We start from the raw sequence: 10867 nt of genomic DNA on the forward strand, positions 1-10867 counted from the left end.
AATTCTCTAAACATATCAAACATATCAAAAACTTCAAAACAAAATGGGGTCATTGTTCAGCGGACCAGCAGGATGGTTGGAATGCGGCAGCAGGGAGCTTGGACAAAATGGGAGCATGCAGTGGACCGCAGAGTCTCATGGGCAGAGCTGTGGAAAGCAGACCCTCATCGAATACGGTTCCTAATCCAGGCTGTCTGTACTACCGAGCCCATCCAACCTGTTCAGCTGGGGATTGGTGGAGTCACCAGCCTGCAACCTCTGCCTGAAGAAGTGGACCCTGGAGCACATCCTCAGCTGCTGTTCGAAGGCCCTGGGCGAGGGTCACTACTGGTGGCGCCATGACCAAGTCCTGAAAGCCATAGCAAATACCATCAGCTGTGGAATTGGCCACTGCAAGCGCCTTCGCCCAGTGAAGAACATCCCCAGATAGCAACATTGTTTCGGCCCGGATCCGGCCCACATCTGGCACTTGTGGAATGCGGATCTGGCCCACATGCAGCGTGGAATGACGGCACTTGGGCGGACCGCTCCTGTTTGCCAGATCTGGGCCACAAGCAGGCCATAGCAATGCCACATGTCAGCCAAGAGCAAAGAAATAAACCAGAACTGGACCTTATCTGAGCCACAAAGTCTGTGTATATTAAATATGAAGTCATCTCAGCTTTAATAAGCCTGTTAACAAGCAGAATCACTGAAGGAAAGAAGAGAACAGAAAAAGAGACGAGCAGAAGCACAAGAACTACAACTGACTTCAGACACAGCCTTAGATGAAATCAACTGAAGATAAAAAACATTAAATCTGTGAAGATCTCAGCAGAGGCGGAGGATTAAACAACTCCACAAACAGCATTGCCAGCTTCACTTATTACTAACCAGACTGACTTTATTTCTGTCAGAAGTCTACAGAAGTTTTTATTGAGAATTAACAGAGTTTTAACTGTAATGTGTTTCTTTTTTAAGTCACCATAACAGTGATTAGTGTTTCCGTTAGTTGGGCTCTTAACTCTTAGTTTATCTTATGTCTCTTTTGGCCGCTGTGACGGTGTGTTTGTCAAACACATTTACAGCAGCAAAGAAAGCTAAAGTGAAACAAGATCAGGTGATAATGGTTACCTGTTGATGGTTTTAATAATCATCATGAAATAACCTTTAATCACTGATGTTTTTAGGACTCTAACAATTGTGTTGAGCCGTTAATATTTTCACATCACAAACCCTGTGTTACTGCAGCACGAGATCCAGCAATATTATAACAATCAGTTAGAAGACTTTATCAAACATGAGTACGAAAAAGTCAGTTTAATATGACACACACAGACATCAATAATCAACGTATGAATCTCAACAATGGTGACAATCAAATGTACTTTGCTGCAATGCATGCTGGGTACCAGCATAGTACAAAACTCCCAGCATGCATTGCAACATGAATAAATTATGCAGCTGAATTGTCCTATAATTTTGTTTGATTCTAAATATTTGCTTTTATTTTTTGCTGTTGTTTTTGTTATGAATTATTAGCTTTTCAGTGATGTTATGAATTAATCTGTTTATCTAAATATTTGTGATTGTCACCATTGTTGAGATTCATACGCTGATTGTTTATGTCTGTGTGTGTCATATTAAACTGAATTTTTCGTGCTCATGTTTGATAAAGTCTTCTAACTTATTGTAATTATATTGCTGGATCTCATGCTGCAGTAACACAGGGTTTGTGATGTGAAAGTATTAATGGATCAACACATTAGTTAGATTCCAAAGACATCAGTGAAACAGGCTAATTCATGATGACTATAAAATCATCACCTGCTCTCATTTTACTTTAGCTTTCTTTGCTGCTGCAAACGTGTTTGACAAACACACTGTCACAGCGGCCAAAAAAAGATAATAGGTATAATAAGAGTTAAGAGCCCAACTAATGGAAACACTATTCACTGTTATGGTGACTTCAAATGAAACACATTAGAGTTAAACCTCTGTTAGTTCTCAATAAAAACTTCTGTAGACGTCTGACAGAAATAAAGTCAGTCTGGTTAGTAATAAGTGAAGCTGGTAATGCTGTTTGTGGAGTTGTTTAATCCTCCTCTGCTGAGATCTTCACAGATTTAATGTCCTCTTTTCACTTCAGTTGATTTCAGTCAGTTGTAGTTCTTGTGTTTCTGCTCGTCTCTTTTTCTGTTCTCTTCTTTCCTTCAGTGATTCTGCTTGTTAACAGGCTTATTAAGGCTGAGATGACCTCATATTTAATATATACAGATTTTGTGGCTCAGATAAGGTCCAGTTCTGGTTTATTTCTTTGCTCTTGGCTGACATGTGGCATTGCTATGGCCTGCTTGTGGCCCAGATCTGGCAAACAGGAGCGGTCCGCCCAAGTGCCATCATTCCACGCCGCATGTGGGCCAGATCCGCATTCCACAAGTGCCAGATGTGGGCCGGATCCGGGCCGAAACAATGTTGCTATCTGGGTCATTGCTTTTGTCCGGGCTGGGGAGAAGCCACCACTAGCTGCCAGGGCCGCCTAATCTGGCCTGCTAGCAACAGCACGAGACTGGGAGTTGAAAGTTGACCTGGGGAAGCAACTGAAATTCCCAGAAATTGTTGCCACCACAACACTGTGGCCTGACATGTTACTTATCTCAGAGACCTCCAAGCAGATCGTTCTCCTAGAACTCACCGTACCCTGGGAGGACCGTATCGAGGAGGCCAATGAGAGGAAGAGGGCAAAATACGCTGAGCTAGTGGAGGAGTGTCGGAACAAGGGGTGGCGAGCGCAGTGTGAGCCCATTGAGGTGGGATGCAGAGGGTTTGCTGGCCAGTCTCTCTGCAGGGCCTATAACATCCTGAGCACATAGGGGCCAGTAAGCGAAGGGCCATCAAGGAGGTCACGGAGTCTGTGGATAAGGAGAGGAGATCCATGGGTGGGGTAGGGCTACCTGGACACAAGCTGGGGCCTGATCAACCCTGGCTGGGTTGCCTGGGTGAGAGTGTATGATGCTCGAAAGACCTGAAACACTCCGTGACCCCAGGTAACATCACTGATGATGTGGTCCAGGTTGCATCAAGTCGATGTATGATATAAGTATAAACATATCAAAAACTTCAAAACAAAATGGGGTCATTGTTCAGCCAAATCAAACCGAAAGAAAACAATGCAGTGAGAAGCGCTTTCTCTTGCTAAATGCACACACACATCCTACACCACTGACACAAACACACACAGAGAGGGAGAGAGAGAGAGAGTATAGACAGAAAGGGTCAAATATGACCTTCAGGATATTATGATTTTTGTCACTCACCTAAACACCATGTATTATATTTAGGCCCTACACACACACACACACACACACACACACACACACACACACACACACACACACACACACACACACACACACACACACACACAACGCAGACACACATTGCTCTCAGACATCCACACATACTCAGAAACATAATTTTAGATCATTGAGCCATTAAAATGCTTCATAACACAGTCAGTTGTACCCCTAGTGGAAACCAGGAAAATAATGTGCATTTCCCCCATAGGGAATACCTATGTAGTGATCATCTGGTGGAATACACTATATAATGCAAATATAATGCTTTTGCTTCAAAATGAAAGGATGTTTCAACATAAATCATGATTCATGTATTAATGACAGCCCCGGCTTTAAACCCATGTTTTAATGGGTTTCAATGGGACATTTTTGGCCACTATGGTGCTGAGTGTTCCTATTTGATCTACACAGTGTGTGTTGTACATATTATGCAAAATGGAATCAAATTTTTTTAATTTATCCAAAAAGTCACAATTTTGCCAAATTACATACCATTTGCATTAAAACAGCCAAAATGGTCAAAGAAATTAAACTGAAAAGGACAAAAATGTCCCTAATGCAGCACAAGGGTTAAATCAAGCAGTAGTTCAAAACCTTTTTTCTACACCATGTATTTTTAAAGTTCTTCAGATTATCTGTTGCTCGCTGCTGGCTTACAGAGATATTATACTCAATAATATGAAATATTTATTTTTAATATTATAATTAATATTATCACTTTGCTCATAAAGTGAGAGATACAACTCTTTATGAGATCAGTGAATCAGGCCACAATATGACGATTATGTCATCATTAACCTGCCATCATCACCTGGTCACATTTTCTCTTTGATTTTCATGCCATAACGTTTGTGTTATTGTTTGTGTAACTGTTACCACACAGTTAAGGCAGTCAGAGTAAATCTAAAGTTAAAAAGTCAAGGGTCAAGAGCCCAACTAAAGCAAACACTCATCTCCATAATGGTAACTTCAAACTTTATTATTTTCAATAAAACATCAACGTCTGAACCTCTGGTAATTCTCAATAATTAGATTACAGGAAACCACAGCTGGCAGGTTTTTATTTTTTATTTTTTATATAAAAGTTCAGTTCAATGTTCAATGCCATAAAACCTAAAATATTACTACCGTATTTTTTACGGTAAAGCACTTGCAAGCTGCTAGTTTTTTACCGTAAACTTTAGTTCGGTGCCGTAAAAGCAAAAAAAAATTATACCATATTTTTTACGGTAAAGTACTGGCAACCACAGCTGCCAGTTTTTTTCCGTAATATTTAGATCACTGCCGTAAAACCTAAAATGTTACTACCATATTTTTTACGGTAAATCGCCTGCAACCAGCTGCCAGTTTTTTACCGTAAACTTTAGTTCAATGCCGTAAAACATAAATATTTATACCGTATTTTTTACGGTAAAGTACTGGCAACCAGCTGCCAGTTTTTCACCGTCATTTTTAGTTCGATGATGTAAAACTTTGTAAAATTAGTAAACATTTGCTACCGTATTTTTTATGGTAAGGTACGGTAAATGCAACGGTAAGTTTTTTTTTTACAGTGTACTTCCAAAATCCCACAGTATATTACATTTAACAGTATATTAATGTAAAATTAAATGAAATGTCCCGTGAGAGCTATTACAGTTTTTCACTGTATATAGTAAGGGTACATACCGTTAAGGAATTAACATTTTTTTTCCGTTGCTTTTTTACAGTTTTTTTACAGTTAAAATTACGAACATTTTTTACAGTGTGTCATCCCGGCATTTCTCCCCTTGGGTTTTAGGTTTCCGGAAGGGAAAAAATTCCACCCCCCGTCCAAACTTTTAGGATGCCGGGTATCAGATTTGCACAATCCATGCGCACAACACTTCGGCATGTTTCCCTCGCTCGAAAGCTTGCCAGACCTCCCGCGCCTAGTTACGGTTGATAAGCCACAATTGGCCTGTGGCGGTTTTCGGGCGTGGCTTAGCGAATGGTCAATTCACAGTATTTTCTTGTAGGCTATTTTTGTTTTCTACGGTATATTACTGTTAAAATGGAAAATGGTATGATATTGTCAGATTTTGGCCTTTTTTTACAGCAAGGGTTAGACTAATGACTAGTATCCGGGAGATGTGAGGTGAATTCATATTTATGAAATAAACACTTATAATAGCCTAGCCTATATTTATCTTACATGAGTAGGACCCCCTAATAATCAAGTCAAGTCAAGTCAAGTTTATTTATATAGCGCTTTTCACAATACAGATTGTATCAAAGCAGCTTCACAGTATTAAATTAAAATAATACATCAATGCTTGTTTCTAGTGGATAATGTCCACGTTTGGTAATGCTGATCAATAGTATTGTTGATTGATTAATTAAATTAAATATCCCAAATATCCCCAACTGAGCAAGCCAAAGGCAACAGTGGCAAGGAACCGAAAAACTCCATCAGGTGACCTAATGGAGAAAAAAAAAAAACCTTGGGAGAACCCAGGCTCAGTCGGGGGCCAGTTCTCCTCTGGCGTTTATGAACTAGAGGTTGGATTTAACTGTAAGATTAAAAGTATTATATGAATGCCAGGCTGAAAAGATGCGTCTTTAATCTAGTTTTAAGCTGGGAGAGCGAGTCTGAGCAACGAACAGTATCAGGAAGACTATTCCAGAGTTTTGGAGCTAAATGTGAAAATGCTCTCCCTCCTTTGGTGGATCTGGATATCCTAGGTATGACCAAAAGCCTCGAATTTAGTGATCTTAAAGAGCGGGATGGATTATAGGGCGATAGATCCGTTAAATAGACTGGAGCAAGTCAGTAGCAATACCTTGTAATTAATACGGAACTTTATAGGTAACCAATGTAGTGATGATAAAATTGGTGTTATATGATCATATTTTCTTGATCTAGTAAGAACTCTAGCGGCGGCATTTTGGACTAACTGTAGCTTGTTTATTGAGGATGCAGGACAACCGGCTAATAAAGCATTACAGTAATCTAGTCTCGAGGTCATGAATGCATGAACTAATTTTTCTGCATCAGAAACTGATAGCATGTTACATAGCTTAGCAATGTTTCTACGGTGGAAAAAGGCTGTTCTTGTAACATATGAAATATGATTTTCAAAAGACAGGTTGCAGTCTAGTATAACACCTAGGTCTTTTACTGTAGAGGATAAAGTAACAGGACATCCTACTATGTTAAAGTTGTAGTGTGAGAGGTTTTGTGGGCGTTTTTTTAAACCAATGATTAGTCTTGTCTGGATTTAATAAAAGAAAATTGTGCATCATCCAGTCTTTTATATCTTTAACACACTCTGTCAAATTGGATAATTTAGCGTTTTCATCTGGCCGTGATGAAATATAGATTTGAGTGTCATCAGCATAACAATGGAAACTAATTCCATGTTTTCTTATAATATTTCCAAGTGGCAGCATATATATTGAGAATAACAGAGGGCCTAACACAGATCCCTGCGGCACTCCATAGTTTACTGGAGTTATGATCGATTTTTCTACATTTAAATAGACAAAATGGTAGCGGTCAGATAAGTATGATCTGAACCAACTTAATGCTTGTCCTTGAACACCAGTATAATTTTGTAGTCGATCTAAGAGTATTGTGTGATCTACAGGGCTTGACATTAACACCCGCCAACCCGCCAAATGCGGGTGGATTTTGCTCGTGGCGGGTAACACAGTCACTCCAACTAGCCACTTTGGCGGGTTGAATAATTGTAGTCTTTTCAAAAGGCATCTGAAATAAGTGTGACACTACGACACTACAAATCCCATAGGGCTGTCAACGAATATTCTAAATTCGAATATAAATTCGAATAGTTTTAAAAAACAGAATTTCGAAGGTGAAAATTAATATTCGAATGTGGAAAAACGCCCGCGGTAGCAGAGGCGCGGCTGTCTGCTTTGCGAGTGGGCGCGCTGCCTGAGGGATCATTTTATTTAACGTTAAACAGAAACATTACTAAAGTGTAGGCTACTGTACTGACTGAATAGATATTGCATGAATAAGGTAGGTTAGATACAGCAGTTTCATGCACTGCAGGCTTCCACTGGTTTGATTATTTACCGTTTCATGTCAAGGAAAAGTTCCATGTTTACCACAGCACAGCTCGCTCGGAGCGTTCAATGTCGGTTATATATACTGTAAAACTTCAATTAATGTTAATAATATTTGTTTCAATCACTGAATGAAGCCTGCTATAGCCTATAAGAGTCGCGACCTTAAATTGCTTGCACAAAACTCTTGATCAGCACTCAACATTTGCTTATTGTTGTTGTTCATTTAAACTGTTATGCACAGAGCGTCATTCGCGCTACATTACATTCGCGTTACATTCAGCGCGCCTCATTTGCGCCGCAAGACCTCCAGACGCGCGTAAACGCGTCTTTACACTCGCGCCAGACGCTCTATTCGCGTTTGGTGCTGAGGGTGAGGGCGAGAGAGAGAAATAGTGCCTGCGAGTGAGCGAGCGAGCGAGAGTGAGTGAGGTCTGTGGTCTTGGCCATTAGTTGATTTACTTGTTTTCGTGTAGGTAATACGTTGTCAAATATGTTTAAACTTAAATAAACTACCTATACAAGTTATGTCTCTTTGTATTAATTTGTCCTGTTATTGACGTAATGCGCGTCATTGACCAGCCCGGTCTCACCCCAAAACGTCACATACTGACGCGTCTTGACCAAACGGCAATATACGACGAAAAGGGTACCCCTAAAACGTCCATATGAGACGAAGACATAAGCGCACCAGCAGCGCCTCTTAGCGGTACCCTAACGCATACCTAAACCTACCCATAACCCGAATAGTCACATACGGACGTTTTAGGGGTACCCTTTTCGTCGTATATTGCCGTTTGGTCAAGACGCGTCAGTATGTGACGTTTGGGGGTGAGACTGTGTTACATTGACATGCGCAACCAGATGTTCGAATAGTTCGAATATAAGCTGTGTGTTTTTTTTAGAGGGAATATTCAATTTTGACAGCCCTAATGATATTGTCGCTAGTGACCGACAACAAAGAATCGAAGAGACAGCTAGCTGCCCTGCTGGAGTTATGTCGTATGCTGTATTATACATAATACATGGTTTTATTTAAAAAAAGGAGCTTTACACACAACCTTATCAGAGCTAATGATAATGACCTGTATTGTTATATATTTATGTAGTCTTTATTTTGGTGTGTACAGTGGTTTTACATTTAAAAGGGTTGTAAATCTAGTTCAAGTAAATTTTAGCACGCCATAGTCAACTTTTATCAGGTAATTTCTCAACAACAAAAATGTGGCTAGTAAAAATGCTGTGTGGCTAGTAACTTTGGAAAACCACTAGCCACATTGGCTAGTGAGCAAAAAAGTTAATGTCAAGCCCTGGTGATCTATAGTATCGAACGCAGCACTAAGATCAAGTAAAACTAGTATTGAGATACAGCCTTGGTCAGATGCTAAAAGTAAGTCATTTGTAATTTTAACGAGCGCAGTTTCAGTGCTATGGTGCGGTCTGAATCCAGACTGAAACTTTTCATAGATGTCATTTTCTTGCAAGAAAGAGCCCAGTTGAGCGGACACCACTTTTTCTAGTATTTTTGACATAAAAGGAAGATTTGAAATGGGTCTATAATTTGCTAGATTATGCGGGTCTAATTGTGGTTTCTTAATGAGAGGTTTTATAACTTCCAGTTTAAATGTTCTTGGAACATGACCTAAAGATAAAGATGAGTTAATAATATTGAGGAGAGGCTCTTCCACTATAGGTAACACTTCTTTCAGTAGTTTAGTTGGTATAGGATCTAATAAACATGTTGTTGTTTTAGATGAAATGATAAGTTTATTTAACTCTTTTTGTTCTATAGTTGTAAAGCACTGTAATTGTTCTTGCGTTGTGATAATTGAGGCTGAATTATAAGGCGCGATTGAGGATTGAATGTTTACAATTGTGGTTTTGATGTTTTCTATTTTCTCAGTGAAGAACTTCATGAAATCATTACTACTAAACTGTAACGGAATATTTTGTTCAGGTGACATCTGTTTATTTGTTAGTCTAGCCACGGTGTTAAATAAAAACCTAGGATTGTTTTGGTTGTTTTCTATTAGTTTGCGGAGGTGCTCAGCCCTGGCCGCTTTAAGGGCCTTTTTATAACGTGACATACTGTCTTTCCATGCAATTCTAAAGACATCTAAATTAGTTTGTTTCCATTTACGCTCTAAATTACGGGTTTCTCTCTTTAGAACATGCGTAGTATTGTTGTACCATGGTGCTTTACTTTTCTCTCTGACCTTTTTTAATCTAATGGGTGCAACAATATCCAATGTTCCAGAGAGAATGGTGCTCATAGTGCTAGTTAATTCCTCTAGTTCATCTGCTTGTTTGGGTTCACTGAGCAGCTGAGACAGATCAGATAAGCAATTTGAAAAATTATCTAAGGTGGATGGAAGGATTGTTCTGCCTGATCGATAACGCGGCGCAGCATGATATATTACAGGAGTACGTAATATGCAAGTTACCATGTAATGGTCAGTGACATCATCACTTTGTGGAATGATATCTATATCGGTTGGATCGGTTCCATGTGATATAATTAAATCGAGTGTATGATTAAAATGATGAGTTGGTCCGGTAACGTTTTGCTTGACCCCAAAGGAGTTTAATAAATCTGTAAACGCAGCCCCTAACGCATAATTTGGATTATCTACGTGTATGTTAAAATCTCCAACAATTAATGCTTTATCGACATTGACTAATAGGTCTGAGAGAAAATTGCAAACTCTTTTAGGAAATCAGCGTAAGGCCCAGGCGTTCTATATACGGTAGCCAAGGCTAGAGATAATAGGGAAGTTTTTCTAACATCTAAGAGCGTAACATTTAGTACAAGTACTTCAAACGAAATAAACTTATAACCCGTTTTCTGACTAACATTGAGAATATCTCTATAGATTGTTGCAACACCGCCGCCACGACCAATCAGACGGGGCTCATGCTTATAGGAGTATCCTGCTGGGGTAGACTCATTTAGACCGAAATAATCATTTGGTTTAAGCCATGTTTCAGTAAGGCAAAGTACATCGAAGCTATTATCTGTGACTATTTCATTTACAATAACTGCCTTAGGTGTGAGTGATCTAATGTTTAGAAGACCTAGCTTTAGAAATTGTTTTTGTTTACTAATAGCAACATTTTCTGTTTTAATAACAATTAGATTTTTCCTAGCTCCTGCAGTAAATTTATTATTTGATCTCACTAAACGAGGAATAGACACAGTTTCTATGCAATGTTCTACACTAGAATTTATATCAGTTAAATTGGTGCAGCAAAGACTATGATTTGGACTTTTGGTTACTAGTCAAAAGGTATTTAACATTTTGGAGATGGTATCCGACAGAAGATCCGCTCCAAATCTGCTTGGGTGTAAGCCATCAGCACGGAAAAGCCTAGGACGCTCCCAAAACAGATTCCAATTATTTACAAAGAGCAGTTTGTGCTCATTGCACCATGACATTAACCATTCATTTAGCGCGAATAATCTACTAAACTTTTCTTGT

The sequence above is a fragment of the Rutilus rutilus genome, assembly GCF_951802725.1.
Source record: "Rutilus rutilus genome assembly, chromosome: 2".
NCBI classification, from domain to species: Eukaryota; Metazoa; Chordata; class Actinopteri; order Cypriniformes; family Leuciscidae; genus Rutilus; species Rutilus rutilus.